Source organism: Aquarana catesbeiana, linkage group LG10, assembly GCF_042186555.1.
Source record: "Aquarana catesbeiana isolate 2022-GZ linkage group LG10, ASM4218655v1, whole genome shotgun sequence".
Lineage (NCBI taxonomy): Eukaryota > Metazoa > Chordata > Amphibia > Anura > Ranidae > Aquarana > Aquarana catesbeiana.
Window position 1 is genome coordinate 255,801,178 of NC_133333.1, and position 16,458 is coordinate 255,817,635.

Here is a 16,458-nt window from a genome sequence, read left to right on the forward strand (position 1 = left end):
GGGTGTAATGGTGTGGGGGATAGGGTATCACCGGTTCAGGCTGGTGGTGGGGTGTAATGGTGTGGGGGATGGGATATCATCAGTTCAGGCTGGTGGTGGGGGTGTAATGGTGTGGGGGATGGGGTATCACTGGTTCAGGCAGGATGGTGGGGGTGTAATGGTGTGGGGGATAGGGTATCACCGGTTCAGGCTGGTGGTGGGGTGTAATGGTGTGGGGGATGGGGTATCACCGGTTCAGGCTGGTGGTGGGGGGTGTAATGGTGTGGGGGATGGGATATCACCGGTTCAGGCTGGTGGTGGAGGTGTAATGGTGTGGGGGATGGGATATCACCGGTTCAGACTGGTGGTGGGGGTGTAATGGTGTGGGGGATGGGGTATCACCTCACCGGTTCAGGCTGGTGGTGGGGGTGTAATGGTGTGGGGGATGGGGTATCACCTCACCGGTTCAGGCAGGTGGTGGGGGTGTAATGGTGTGGGGGATGGGGTATCACCGGTTCAGGCTGGTGGTGGGGTGTAATGGTGTGGGGGATGGGGTATCACCGGTTCAGGCTGGTGGTGGGGGATGGGGTATCACCGGTTCAGGCTGGTGGTGGGGGTGTAATGGTGTGGGGGATGGGATATCACCGGTTCAGGCTGGTGGTGGGGGTATAATGGTATGGGGGATGGGATATCACCGGTTCAGGCTGGTGGTGGGGGTGTAATGGTATGGGGGATGGGATATCACCGGTTCAGGCTGGTGGTGGGGGTGTAATAGTGTGGGGGATAGGGTATCACCGGTTCAGGCTGGTGGTGGGGTGTAATGGTGTGGGGGATGGGGTATCACCGGTTCAGGCTGGTGGTGGGGGTGTAATGGTGTGGGGGATGGGGTATCACCGGTTCAGGCTGGTGGTGGGGTGTAATGGTGTGGGGGATGGGGTATCACCGGTTCAGGCTGGTGGTGGGGGTGTAATGGTGTGGGGGATGGGGTATCACCGGTTCAGGCTGGTGGTGGGGTGTAATGGTGTGGGGGATGGGGTATCACCGGTTCAGGCTGGTGGTGGAGGTGTAATGGTGTGGGGGGATGGGGTATTACCGGTTCAGGCTGGTGGTGGGGGTATAATGGTATGGGGGGATGGGATATCATTGGTTCAGGCTGGTGGTGGAGGTGTAATGGTGTGGGGGATGGGGTATCACCGGTTCAGGCTGATGGTGGAGGTGTAATGGTGTGGGGGATGGGCTATCACCAGTTCAGGCTGGTGGTGGGGGTGTAATGGTGTGGGGGATGGGGTATCACCGGTTCAGGTTGGTGGTGGGGTGTAATGGTGTGGGGGATGGGATATCACCGGTTCAGACTGGTGGTGGGGGTGTAATGGTGTGGGGGATGGGGTATCACCGGTTCAGGCTGATGGTGGAGGTGTAATGGTGTGGGGGATGGGCTATCACCAGTTCAGGCTGGTGGTGGAGGTGTAATGGTGTGGGGGATGGGGTATCACCGGTTCAGGTTGGTGGTGGGGTGTAATGGTGTGGGGGATGGGATATCACCGGTTCAGACTGGTGGTGGGGGTGTAATGGTGTGGGGGATGGGGTATCACCGGTTCAGGCTGATGGTGGAGGTGTAATGGTGTGGGGGATGGGCTATCACCAGTTCAGGCTGGTGGTGGGGGTGTAATGGTGTGGGGGATGGGATATCAACGGTTCAGGCTGGTGGTGGGGGTGTAATGGTGTGGGGGATGGGATATCACCGGTTCAGGCTGGTGGTGGGGTGTAATGGTGTGGGGGGTGGGATATCACCGGTTCAGGCTGGTGGTGGGGGTGTAATGGTGTGGGGGATGGGGTATTACCGGTTCAGGCTGGTGGTGGAGGTGTAATGGTGTGGGGGATGGGATATCACCGGTTCAGGCTGGTGGTGGGGGTGTAATGGTGTGGGGGATGGGGTATCAACGGTTCAGGCTGGTGGTGGGGGTGTAATGGTGTGGGGGATGGGGTATCACCGGTTCAGGCTGGTGGTGGGGGTGTAATGGTGTGGGGGATGGGGTATCACCGGTTCAGGCTGGTGGTGGCGGTGTAATGGTGGGGGGGATGGGGTACCTGAGTATTGTTGCTGACCATGTCCATCCCTTTATGACTACAGTGTCCCCATCTTCTGATGGCTCCTTCCAGCAGGATAATGCTCCATGTCACAAAGCTCCAATCATCTCACCACTGGACAATGAGGTCCCTGTCCTCCAATGGCCTCCACACTCACCACATCTCATCCAATAGAGCACCTTTGGGATGTGGTGGAACGGGAGATTGGCAACATAGCAGCCAACAAATCTGCAGCAACTGCGTGATGCTATCAGGTCACTATAGAGCCTCAGATATTGTGTTTCACAGAGTCTGTCAGACATCCGCAAGCGCAGTCTGCTTAGTAATCCAATAAGTTTTGTGAAGCCTTTAACCCACCCGGCCTCAAAAAGAACAATAGGAGGGTCACCCATCTTGGCCACGTAGATCTTTTATAGAAATGAGAAGTCAGTATGTCAGGATCTGGGATTCGGAAACATTTACTTGTTTAAAAAGGATTTGTTGTTGGAATAAACTTTGAAAAAAAGGTCTTACTGCAAAGGAAACAGGGGATGAGATGAGGAGGGGGGGGGATGAGATGAAGAGGTGAGGGTATGGAGATGAGATGAGGAGCTAAGGGTATGTAGATGAGGAGGTGAGGGTAGGGGGGTGGGATGAGAAGGAGGATGAGATGAGGAGAAGGAGGATGAGATGAGAAGAAGGAGGCTGAGAAGAGGAGGTGAGGAGGAGGATGAGATGAGGAGGTGAGGAGGAGGATGAGATGAGGAGGTGAGGAGGAGGATGAGATGAGGAGGTGAGGGTAGAGGGATGAGATGAAGAGGTGACGGTATGGAGATGAGATGAGGAGGTGAGGGTATGGAGATGAGGAGGGGGATGAGATGAGGGGGTGAGGGTATGGGGATGAGATGAGGGTAGGGGGGTGAGATGAGGAGAAGGAGGATGAGATGAGAAGAAGGAGGCTGAGAAGAGGAGGTGAGGAGGAGGATGAGATGAGGAGGTGAGGGCAGGGGGATGAGATGAGGAGGTGAGGGTAGAGGGATGAGATGAAGAGGTGAGGGTATGGAGATGAGATGAGGAGGTGAGGGTATGGAGATGAGGAGGGGGATGAGATGAGGGGGTGAGGGTATAGAGAGGAGGAGGGGGATGAGATGAGGGGGTGAGGGTATAGAGATGAGGAGGGGGGTGAGATGAGGAGGTGAGGGTAGAGGGATAAGATGAGGAGGTGAGGGTATGGAGATGAGATGAGAAGGTAAGGGTATGTAGATGAGGAGGTGAGGGTAGGGGGGTGGGATGAGAAGGAGGATGAGATGAGGAGAAGGAGGATGAGATGAGAAGAAGGAGGCTGAGAAGAGGAGGTGAGGAGGAGGATGAGATGAGGAGGTGAGGGTAGAGGGATGAGATGAAGAGGTGACGGTATGGAGATGAGATGAGGAGGTGAGGGTATGGAGATGAGGAGGGGGATAAGATGAGGGGGTGAGGGTATGGGGATGAGGAGGGGGATGAGATGAGGGTAGGGGGGTGAGATGAGGAGAAGGAGGATGAGATGAGAAGAAGGAGGCTGAGAAGAGGAGGTGAGGAGGATGAGATGAGGAGGTGGGGGCAGGGGGATGAGATGAGGAGGATGAGATGAGGAGGTGAGGGTAGAGGGATGAGATGAAGAGGTGAGGGTATGGAGATGAGATGAGGAGGTGAGGGTATAGAGATGAGGAGGGGGATGAGATGAGGGGGTGAGGGTATAGAGATGAGGAGGGGGGTGAGATGAGGAGGTGAGGGTATGGGGATGAGATAAGAAGGTAAAGGTATGGAGATGAGGAGGGGGGGATGAGATGAAGAGGTGAGGGTAGAGGGATAAGATGAGGAGGTGAGGGTATGGAGATGAGGAGGGGGATGAGATAAGAAGGTAAGGGTATGGGGATGAGGAAGGGGATGAGATGAGGAGGTGAGGGTAGGGGGTGAGATGAGGAGAAGGAGGATGAGATGAGGAGAAGGAGGATGAGATGAGAAGAAGGAGGCTGAGAAGAGGAGGAGGATGAGATGAGGAGGTGAGGGTAGGGGGATGAGATGAGGAGGAGGATGAGATGAGGAGGTGAGGGTAGGGGGATGAGATGAGGAGGTGAGGGTAGGGGGATGAGATGAGGAGGTGAGGGTAGGGGGATGAGATGAGGAGAAGGAGGCTGAGATGATGAGGTGAGGGTAGGGGGATGAGATGAGAAGGTGAGGGCGGGGGGGATGAGAGGAGGAGAAGGAGGCTGAGATGAGGAGATGTGGGTATGGAGATGAGGAGGGGGATGAGATGAGGTGGTGAGGGTATGGAGATGAGGAGGTGAGGGTAGGGGGATGAGATGAAGAGGTGAGGGTAGAGGGATAAGATGAAGAGGTGAGGGTATGTAGATGAGATGAGAAGGTAAGTGTATGGGGATGAGATGAGGAGGTGAGGGTAGGGGGGTGAGATGAGGAGAAGGAGGATGAGATTAGAAGGAGGCTGAGAAGAGGAGGTGAGGGTAGGGGGATGAGATGAGGAGGAGGATGAGATGAGGAGGTGAGGGTAGGGGGATGAGATGAGGATAAGAAGGAAGAGATGAGGAGGTGAGGGTATGGAGATGAGAAATGGCATGAGATGAGGAGGTGAGGGTAGGGGGATGAGATGAGGAGGTGAGGGTATGGAGATGAGGAATGGCATGAGATGAGGGTAGGGGATGAGATGAGGAGGTGAGGGTATGGAGATGAGGAATGGGATGAGATGAGGAGATGAGGGTAGGGGGATGAGATGAGGAATGGCATGAGATGAGGAGGTGAGGGTAGGGGGGTGAGATGAGGAGGAGGATGAGATGAGGAGGTGTGGGTAGGGGGGTGAGATGAGGAGGAGGATGAGATGAGGAGGTGAGGGTATGGGGATGAGATGAGGAGAAGGAGGCTGAGATGATGAGGTGAGGGTAGGGGGATGAGATGAGGAGGTGAGGGTATGGAGATGAGGAATGGCATGAGATGAGGAGATGAGGGTAGGGGGATGAGATGAGGAGGTGAGGGTATGGAGATGAGAAATGGCATGAGATGAGGAGGTGAGGGTAGGGGGATGAGATGAGGAGGTGAGGGTATGGAGATGAGGAATGGCATGAGATGAGGAGGTGAGGGTAGGGGGGTGAGGTGAGGAGGAGGATGAGATGAGGAGGTGTGGGTAGGGGGGTGAGATGAGGAGGATGAGATGAGGAGGTGAGGGTATGGGGATGAGATGAGGAGAAGGAGGCTGAGATGAGGAGATGTGGGTATGGAGATGAGGAATGGCATGAGATGAGGAGATGAGGGTAGGGGGATGAGATGAGGAGGTGAGGGTATGGAGATGAGGAATGGCATGAGATGAGGAGATGAGGGTAGGGGGATTAGATGAGGAGGTGAGGGTATGGAGATGAGGAATGGCATGAGATGAGGAGATGAGGGTAGGGGGATTAGATGAGGAGGTGAGGGTATGGAGATGAGGAATGGGATGAGATGAGGTGAGGGTAGAGGGGTGAGATGAGGAGGAGGATGAGATGAGGAGAAGGAGGATGAGATGAGGAGGTGAGGGTAGGGGGGTGAGATGAGGAGGAGGATGAGATGAGGAGGTGTGAGTAGGGGGGTGAGATGAGGAGGAGGATGAGATGAGGAGGTGAGGGTAGGGGGGTGAGATGAGGAGGAGGATGAGGAGATGAGAAGGAGGATGAGATGAGAAGGAGGATGAGATGAGGAGGAGGATGAGATGAGTAGAAGGAGGATGAGATGAGGAGGTGAGGGTAGAGGGATGAGATGAGAAGAAGGAGGATGATTAGGAGGAGGATGAGGAGATGAGAAGGATGAGGAGATGAGAAGGAGGATGAGATGAGGAGGAGGATGAGATGAGGAGAAGGATGATGAGATGAGGAGGTGAGGGTAGGGGGGTGAGATGAGGAGGAGGATGAGATGAGGAGGTGTGGGTAGGGGGGTGAGATGAGGAGGAGGATGAGATGAGGAGGTGAGGGTATGGGGATGAGATGAGGAGAAGGAGGCTGAGATGATGAGGTGAGGGTAGGGGGATGAGATGAGGAGGTGAGGGTATGGAGATGAGGAATGGCATGAGATGAGGAGATGAGGGTAGGGGGATGAGATGAGGAGGTGAGGGTATGGAGATGAGAAATGGCATGAGATGAGGAGGTGAGGGTAGGGGGATGAGATGAGGAGGTGAGGGTATGGAGATGAGGAATGGCATGAGATGAGGAGGTGAGGGTAGGGGGGTGAGGTGAGGAGGAGGATGAGATGAGGAGGTGTGGGTAGGGGGGTGAGATGAGGAGGATGAGATGAGGAGGTGAGGGTATGGGGATGAGATGAGGAGAAGGAGGCTGAGATGAGGAGATGTGGGTATGGAGATGAGGAATGGCATGAGATGAGGAGATGAGGGTAGGGGGATGAGATGAGGAGGTGAGGGTATGGAGATGAGGAATGGCATGAGATGAGGAGATGAGGGTAGGGGGATTAGATGAGGAGGTGAGGGTATGGAGATGAGGAATGGCATGAGATGAGGAGATGAGGGTAGGGGGATTAGATGAGGAGGTGAGGGTATGGAGATGAGGAATGGGATGAGATGAGGTGAGGGTAGAGGGGTGAGATGAGGAGGAGGATGAGATGAGGAGAAGGAGGATGAGATGAGGAGGTGAGGGTAGGGGGGTGAGATGAGGAGGAGGATGAGATGAGGAGGTGTGAGTAGGGGGGTGAGATGAGGAGGAGGATGAGATGAGGAGGTGAGGGTAGGGGGGTGAGATGAGGAGGAGGATGAGGAGATGAGAAGGAGGATGAGATGAGAAGGAGGATGAGATGAGGAGGAGGATGAGATGAGTAGAAGGAGGATGAGATGAGGAGGTGAGGGTAGAGGGATGAGATGAGAAGAAGGAGGATGATTAGGAGGAGGATGAGGAGATGAGAAGGATGAGGAGATGAGAAGGAGGATGAGATGAGGAGGAGGATGAGATGAGGAGAAGGATGATGAGATGAGGAGGTGAGGGTAGGGGGGTGAGATGAGGAGGAGGATGAGATGAGGAGAAGGAGGATGAGATGAGGAGGTGAGGGTAGGTGGATGAGAGGAGAAGGAGGATGAGATGAGGAGGATGAGATGAGGAGGTGTGGGTAGGGGGGTGAGATGAGGAGGAGGATGAGATGAGGTGGGGGATGAGATGAGGAGGATGATGAGATGAGGAGGTGAGGGTAGGTGGATGAGAGGAGAAGGAGGATGAGATGAGGAGGAGGATGAGATGAGAAGAAGGAGGATGAGATGAGGAGGTGAGGGTAGGGGGGTGAGATGAGGAGAAGGAGGATGAGATGAGGAGGAGGATGAGATGAGGAGGAGGATGAGATGAGGAGGTGTGGGTACTGAGACAGAAGTGGAAGAAAATGAGGAGGGGAGGAGAAAAGGATGGGTCTGTGTTCTTTGCGCTCCATCAGAAATGAGGTAGTCAGGGCTGACACCACGTGCTGAGGAATTCAGAGCTGCGTTGTCATGTCAGAGAAGGGCGGAGCTCTCTATTTCTGGCACATAGTAGTTACATAGTTAGTCAGGTTGAAAAATGACACAAGTCCATCCAGTCCAACCATAAAAAAAAAAACAAAAAAAAAAAAAAAAAAAAAAAAAAAAAACGTACAATCCAATATACCCAATACTATACCCACAGTTGATCCAGAGGAAGGCAAAAAACCCCAGCAGAGCATGCTCCAATTTGCTACAGCAGGGGAAAAAATTCCTTCCTGATCCCAGAGAGGCAATCAGATTTTCCCTGGATCAACTTTACCTATAAATGTCAGTACCCAGTTATATTATGTACATTTAGGAAAGTATCCAGGCCTTTCTTAAAGCAATCTACTGAGCTGGCCAGAACCACCTCTGGAGGGAGTCTATTCCACATTTTCACAGCTCTTACTGTGAAGAAACCTTTCCGTATTTGGAGATGAAATCTCTTTTCCTCCAGTCGTAAAGAGTGCCCCCTTGTCCTCTGTGTTGACCGTAAAGTGAATAACTCAACACCAAGTTCACTATATGGACCCCTTATATATTTAAACATGTTGATCATATCCCCCCTTATTCTCCTCTTCTCAAGAGTGAACAAATTCAGTTCCTCTAATCTTTCCTCATAGCTGAGCTCCCCCATGCCTCTTATCAGTTTGGTTGCCCTTCTCTGCACTTTCTCCAGTTCCCCGATATCCTTTTTGAGAACTGGTGTTCAAAACTGAACTGCATATTCCAGATGAGGCCTTACTAATGATTTGAACAGGGGCAAAATGATATCTCTCTCTCTGGAGTCCATACCTCTCTTAATACAAGAAAGAACTTTGCTCGCTTTGGAAACCGCAGCTTGGCATTGCATGCTATTATTGAGCTTATGATCTACCAAAACCCCCAGATCCTTCTCCACTACAGATTCCCCCAGTTGTACTCCCCCTAGCATGTATGATGCATGCACATGAACAGATATTTTCTGCACTCGAAGTCTTTAAAGGGATGAAACGGAATATTTGTACACATTTCATAGTCATTAAATATTATTAAACCCGGCAAAACTATTTCAATAAAAAGCATTTGATTAAAATACATTATTTTATATGATTTATGATATTTCTTGGACATGTGCTTTACAAATGAGGACACTATCAGTAGAATGAGAATAGCGGGTCCCTGTTATCAGTTCCTGTCCCGGCAGCCTTTGTCCCACATTCTGTCTGAGCTATAAGTAGAAGCTCTTGTCCTGCAGCTGTCCCCAGCTAAATCCTCTGATGGGTGAGATTGTGTTTGGTGGGTGCAGGAAGAGCGATCCGCACTCAGTGTATATTCCCCACGTCCTGTGACCTTACTATCACCCGCCAACATTCTAATCCGCACAATGACCCCCCCCTTTCCTATATAATGTAATAATAGGGGAAGGTGCACAGGGAGTGCTCAACCCTTCTATGTGTTCATCCAATAAGAACTGCAAACACACATCGACCTATCAGATAATGACTTTGATTCCATGTAAAAGAAGAACTGGTTTCTTCCTATTTGCCCCCCCCCCCCCCCCCCCCCAGCTACTTTTATTCTGCCCCATTCTATACAATTCACAATAGAAACCCCATTTCTGGTCACACCAACACTATTTGAATATGTAGAAATTCATTGACAGAGACAAATCCATTTCCTCTCTTCTATATTGGATGTGATTGGATAACGGAGTATAGGCTGATGCAAGAATCGGACGAAGAATATCGCTTTCTGAGCGATCGTCCGATAATCTGATCGTTAGTACACAGTTTTCAACAGCAGCGGCGGCAGTTTATTCCAAGGAACAAACACAAAAAATTTTCTTGTATGGTAACAAAACAAACATTTTTAGTTTAACCCCTTCAGCCCCGGAAGATTTGGCTGCTGAATGACCGGGCCATTTTTTGCGATTCTGCACTGCGTCGCTTTAACTGACAATTGCGCGGTCATGCGACGCTGTACCCAAACAAAATTGACGTCCTTTTTTTCCCCACTAATAGAACTTTCTTTTGATGGTATTTGATCACCACTGCGGTTTTTATTTTTTGCGCTATAAACAAAAAAAGCGACAATTTTGAAAAAAAAAACGCATTATTTTTTACTTTTTGCTATAATAAATATATAAAAAACATTTTTTTCCCTCAGTTTAGGCCGATATGTATTCTTCTACTTTTTTTTGGTAAAAAAAAAAAAATTGCAATAAGCGTATATTGATTGGTTTGTGCAAAAGTTATAGCGTCTACAAAATAGGGGACAGATTTATGGCATTTTTATTATTAATTTTTTTTTTTTTTTACCAGTAATGGCGGCGATCTGCGATTTTTATCGGGACTGCGACATTATGGCGCACACATCGGACACTTTTGATACATTTTTGGGACCATTGGCATTTATACAGCGATCAGTGCTATAAAAATGCACTGATTACTGTAAAAATGTCACTAGCAGTGAAGGGGTTACCACTAGGGGGCGCTCAAGGGGATAATTGTGTTCCATGGGAGGTGATTCTAACTGAAGGGGGAGGGGACTGACTAGAGGAAGTGACAGATCGTGGTTCCTAGCTAATAGGAACACACGATCTGTCACTGCTCTCAGAACAGAACACAGATTTGTGTGTTTACACGCACACACTTCTGTGTTCTGTCCCTCGCGCTCGCTTGTGGCTGGCGGTCATCGCGACCGTCGGCCACGAGTGCAGCGAAGCACGCGCCTGCTATCCCGATACCGCGACCCGATGTATAGCTGCGATGGTTCGCAGGATCGTGCCAACCTGCCGCAATATAATGACGGCGGCTGGTTGGCAAGTGGTTAATCAGTAAAGTATTCGTGTCTACTTTCCAAAATGGGGTCATTTGGGGGGGTTTTGTGCCATCTGGGCATTCCATGGCCTCCGAAACTGTGATAGGCAGTGAAGAGTGAAATCAAAAATTTACACCCTTAGAAATCCTGAAGGCAGTGATTGGTTTTCGGGGTTCCGTACGCGGCTAGGCTCCCAAAAAGTCCCACACATGTGGTATCCCCATACTCAGGAGAAGCAGCTAAATGTATTTTGGGGTGCAATTCAACATAGGCCCATGGCCTGTGTGAGCAATATATCATTTAGTGACAACTTTTTGTAAATTTTTTTTATTTTTTTTTTATCATTATTCAATCACTTAGGACACAAAAAAAATATTCAATGGGTTCAACATGCCTCTCAGCAATTTCCTTGGGGTGTCTATTTTCCAAAATGGGGTCATTTGGGGGGGGGGGGGGGTTGTACTGCCCTGCCATTTTAGCACCTCAAGAAATGACATAGGCAGTCATAAACTAAAAGCTGTGTAAATTCCAGAAAATGTACCCTAGTTTGTAGACGCTATAACTTTTGCGCAAACCAATAAATATACGCTTATTGACATTTTTTTTACCAAAGACATGTGGCCGAATACATTTTGGCCTAAATGTATGACTAAAATTGAGTTTATTGGATTTTTTTATAACAAAAAGTAGAAAATATCGTTTTTTTTCAAAATTTTCGGTCTTTTTCCGTTTATAGCGCAAAAAATAAAAACCGCAGAGGTGATCAAATACCATCAAAAGAAAGCTCTATTTGTGGGAAGAAAAGGACACAAATTTTGTTTGGGTACAGCATTGCATGACCGCGCAATTAGCAGTTAAAGCGACGCAGTGCCAAATTGGAAAAAAAGACCTCTGGTCCTTAGGCAGCATAATGGTCCGGGGCTCAAGTGGTTAAATATTAAAAATGAAATAAATAGTGTTTGTAGTGCTCAGATACAATGTAGTTCTGCATTAAAGTGTATTGTTTTACAGAGGTTGTCACAAGAAATTCTCCAAAGTTTGGGACATAGGGCTTGGTTCGCCCTCCACTAATTCCTCGAGGGAGACAAATCCTTATGCCCCGTACACACAATAGGATTGTTGGCCAACAAAACCATGGACTTTTGTCCGAAGGGCGTTGGCTCACACTTGTCTTGCATACACACGGTCACACAAATGTTGGCCAACAATTACGAACATAGTGACGTACTAGATGTACTACGTGGTTTTTCAGCTCTTTGGCGCCACCCTTTGGGCTCCTTCTGCTAATTTCGTGTTAGCAGAAGCTTGGCGAGTGTTGATTTGCGCTTTTCTTTCTGCGTTTTTCATTTAGCGCTTTTTAGTTCGTTTCTGAATGGCCGTTTGTCAATCAGACATCTTGCGGAATTGAAGGAGATAACGTGTTATTTATTATTGGCCTTGGAGTTATTGCTTTGACATTATTTTTTGGTAGAATAATGATTTGATTTGGTATATTTTCTATATTTTTGGATGCATAGAATGCACTTTTTGGTTAAGTTCTATTGGCAGATATCATGTCTAATTTTATTTGTTTTCTTTTTTTAATGCACAATAAAAAAATTGTGTAGAATAATACTTGGCTTTGTGTTTTACTTTGAATGACAGTTTGGGAGTCGGCAGTTACATTTTATAAAATACAATGTAAAATTTACAAGGGACACCAACATAGTTGTATCTTTGTTCTTAAAAACTACGAGATAATGGTGTTGTGGTAACTTGCCCAAAAAAATTAAAATAAAGCATAATAATATTATTCTTGATATCACTAGAAAAAAAAAGCCTTTGAAACTTTCTTTGCAAAAACTCCATCAGTATCACCAGCAAAGCAGCTTCATTATTATCCCATTATAAAGAAGAAGAGAATTGTGCGCTGCATTTCCAGATTTCATAATTTTCCACGTCAGGAATGTTAATTCTTCATTATGAACGCTAGTTTACAAGACCGACCGCTTCCGGCTCGTCCTTGATTCCGAGCATGCGTGTTTGTATTTTGGACTTTTGTCCTACGGACTTGTGTACACACACTCGGAAAATCCGACATCTGAGGGGTAGATCTGAAATGAGGGGAAGCTCTGCTCATTTTATCATCCAATCATGTACAAGCAACAATGCTGTTTTTTATTTTCCTCACATGTCCCCCTCAGATCTACAGCTAATGCACTTGTAGTGCAAAGTGGATTTGTCTTTACTAAATAACAACCCCCCCCTCCCCCCCGTATCGTATCGTTCTGTCCTTGCAGGAAAGGAAGATATAAAACAAACAGAAGTGTATAAAAAAAAAGCTAGATCTAGGTCAGTGCCAGGGTAAGTGTTAGGGTCAAAGGTCAGATTCAGAGCATTTTTGGTAGGATTTTTTTTTTTTAACCACTTCAGCTCCGGAAGGTTTTACCCCCTTCCTGAAAAGGCAATTTTTTGTGATACAAAATTGCAATGTGTCGCTTTAACTGACAATTGCGCGGTCGTGTGATGTTGTACCCAAATAAAATTGATGTCCTTTTTTCCCCACAAATAAAGCTTTCTTTTGATGATATTTGATCACCTCTGCATTTTTTTTTTTGTTTTCGCTATAAACAAAAAAGACTGACAATTTTGAAAAAAAAACCAAAATAATATTTTTTTTTACTTTCTGCTATAAAAATGTAAAAAAAAAATAAATTTCTTCATCAATTGAGGCCAATATTAATGCTTCTACATGTTTTGGTAAAAAAAAAAAAAAAAATTCCAATAAGCGTATATTGATTGGTTTGCGCAAAAGTTATAGCGGCTGCAAACTGTGGGATATTTTGAAGGACTTTTTTTTAAAAAAAATTTTTTTTTTTACTAGCATTGGCGGTGATCATCGATTTTTAGCGGGACTGAAACATTGCAGCAGACAAATCTGACACTAAGGGTCACTTTTTGGGGACCAGTGACACCAAAACAGTTATTAGTGCTAACTAGAAAATGCATTTCCTGGGGAAAATGGGTGGGAATGCTGAATAGTATCTTCCTATCTGCTAGCTGCCTGTCCCCTGAACACATTGTAAAAAACATCTCCTCACTATCTGCTAGCTGCCTGAGTGAGAGACAGTGTGAGAGGACCCTTCAAACAAACCTTAATAAATCCACTATTCAATAGCAAAAATGGTTTGGGGACTTTAAATGAAGGCGTGACCTGGTAAGGCCAGTTCTTCCATCCCTCGGGACTTTAAATGAAATTGTGGCCCGGTAGAGTCACATATTTCCATCCCTGTCATATTCAAAAGGGGGGAGAGCAAGGGGGCGGGACTTTGAGTGAAGCATGTGGTAGCAAAAGCATCTTTTGGTGGAAAATAAAAGGAGTTTATTGGTTGCCATCAGATAAAAAGCAAGGTACAACTAATAAATATACATATAATTGGTGGTAATGCATGGGTAATACAATACATCTCAATCATGACTTGAGTATCATCAGAATTAAGAAGCAATATTATATATCACAAGAAAATGGCAAGCAACAACTTTCCAAAGTGCACCAAAAATATTATGAGGGTAAGATGATAAAATATGATAATGCCTGCAGAGACTCAGGCCTCTTGGATCCTGGGGTAAGGTATATGGTTTAGCTGATAAGTCTAGATAGGTATAGGGTAGCAAGGCGTAAGGCAGCTCTACGCGTTTCGTGGCTAGAGGGCCACTCGTCAGGAGCCAGCACTTGATATTTCTAAATGTAGAGATATAAGCATTAGTTAAGATAGTAATTAATGAAGTGAATGCATAGGTAAGCAGGGGTGAAACTAAGAGACCCCCGAACCCAGTGCATTCTAACTTACTCAAATTCAAAGAAGATGGAGGTGTGGTGTCGGGCAGCACAGGCCATCCAGGCGCACTCCCCATTTTTGCTACCACATGCTTCACTCAAAGTCCCGCCCCCTTGCTCTCCCCTAATCTTAATAAATCCACAACAGTACATGCTATGGAAACAGTGACGTCACCGTTAGAGACACGCGGCCTTTGTGAACGTATAAAATTTATGTTGATAAACTAAAAAATGTGGGCATATCAGCGATTTAAAAAAGAAGTTGGCTGTGCGTTTCACTGGGAAATGTGAAGAATTTTATACATCAAAACTTCCCCATCATATTGCCCCATCAAAACGGCCCCCATCAAATTTGCCCCATCATATTGCCCCCATCAAAACGGCCCACATCAACACTGCCTCATCATATTGCCACCATCAAAACTGCCCCCATCATATTGTCACAGTCATAACTGCCCCATCATTTTGCCCCCATCAGAATTGCCACCATCAAAACTGTCCCCATCATATTGCCACCATCAAAACTGCCCCCATCATATTGCCACCATCAAAACTGCCCCATCATATTGCCACCATCAAAACTGCCCCATCAGAATTGCCCCATCATATTCCTCTATTATAAATCAGTACATGGTGTGTCTGTCCCCTCCCCCGGGCTCTGTAATCAGACCTGAGATGCTCCAGCCGCCTCCCCCACCGCCCATCACTGTGTATAACAGAAGTTTTGGTAACCATGGCAACAAAAGCCGTTAAAATGAAATTTCCTGAAATGATCACCAAACTTAAACATCTTTTTCACAAAAACTGTAAAATATATCAAACTAAAAAGATATAGCCAGATAGCTGAATATTTTGTGAACATTTTAAAGTTTGTTTGGCGTCTGTAGGTGAAAGTATGAAGGAGCTGAAACTTTTGGGAGCGGAAGAAGATTTTAAGGATCTGAAGCATGCTCCCATTGACTTCAATGTTAAAAAAAAGCGTTAAAATGCTTAATATTTTTTAAAAAATGTATCAATAGTAGAAAAAAAGTTGAAAAAGTCGCATCATCAAATGAAAGAGCTGAACATTTTAAATGTTGAATGGTTTTAATAGCTGAAAGTATGCAGAAGTTAAGCAGAGCCAAATAACGTACGGAATAAAAAATAGAAATAAAAATAAATAAAAACGAACAACAATAGTGGTGGGACTGCGGAAGCATTCCCACTAATGATATGTACAGTTTTACTAACACATGTCAGAGCTACAAAATTGTGTTCTCCTGTGTTTTACCACCAGTCACTAAGGGGTTAATGAACAATGAATGTAGCTGGGCGGTGTGTTGTAGCGTCTCCCTGGACTGTATTGGTCATTTTCAGGAAAAGGTGAACTTGGCCTTTAATTCACAAACCCAACACACCGAGATAAAAACGCTGATTTATTTCCAACAAAGTGACCAGTAATTTTGGCCAACTGACAAATCACTGGATCTATTTTTAGCTCAGGTCAGTGAGATCTGAAAATGAAAGACAAGCAGATAAAGTCCAGTCCCAACCCCCATCTCCAGACATTTTATTTTTATATATTTATTTATATTTTATATTTATTAAGTGATCGTTAATTTTGGCCAGCTAAACAAAAATGTTGGATTTCTTTTTAGCTGAAATCAGTGAAACTTTTAAATTTAAAACAAGCAGATAAAATCCCCCCCCATACACCTCTATGTAGTGAAATGTAGGGATTCACTCTCCAGCAGTCATACATTGGGACAAACAACATGAGAAAACTAACCCTTGGTTGACATTACATTTGCAATGCAATGCTGCTGGCAGGAACAAGCAGTTTGCAGCAGTGCGGTTAAGCGAGGTTCATCCTAACTGCCACTGATGACATCATAGTGGAGACATTTACATCATAGTGGAGACATTTCTCAGCTGATATAATCAGCCTCCCTGCTGTGTGTAGTTCAGTTTGAGCTAGACTCTTGTACAGAGCACACCTGTGAGCTGTTCTGAGAATCCTCATTCAATTTGTTAAGCAAATATTCAGATTTTTTCTGATTAGCTAAGCGAATACTTATAGATAAGATAAAAATCTTTAATTCTTTGTCACTTTTCTCTATTCTTTGTGACAAATTTGGAAAATGAGCCTTTTTAAAGCGTTTGTAGTTGTTTTCTGCTGTGTGTACCTGGCATGTGGTGTAGAATACGCTCATGCCCGACCAATATACACCCATCTGAATGCTACAACCGGCTCTAAAGTGGTGATCCCATGTGTGGTCACCACCAATCATCTCTCTGGTGCAAG